Here is a 210-nt window from a genome sequence, read left to right as displayed (position 1 = left end):
TCTCTCTCTTTCAACTTGCTTGCTCTCCTCTCCCCCCCCCTCCCCCAATCCCTCTTTTAGCCATCCCTCTCTCTTTCTGACCTCCACACCTCTCCAACTCTCTCTCTTTCTGTCTCTCTTGTCTTTTATTATCATGTCTTGAATTATCAATACACAATACACGCATTCATTCAATAATAAAAAAAATCATATGCCTCACAGAGAGGAAAC

This window comes from Aplysia californica, unplaced genomic scaffold (assembly GCF_000002075.1).
Source record: "Aplysia californica isolate F4 #8 unplaced genomic scaffold, AplCal3.0 scaffold00502, whole genome shotgun sequence".
NCBI classification, from domain to species: domain Eukaryota; kingdom Metazoa; phylum Mollusca; class Gastropoda; order Aplysiida; family Aplysiidae; genus Aplysia; species Aplysia californica.
The sequence above is the reverse complement of the archived record's forward strand: the minus strand, read 5'-3'. Positions refer to the sequence as shown.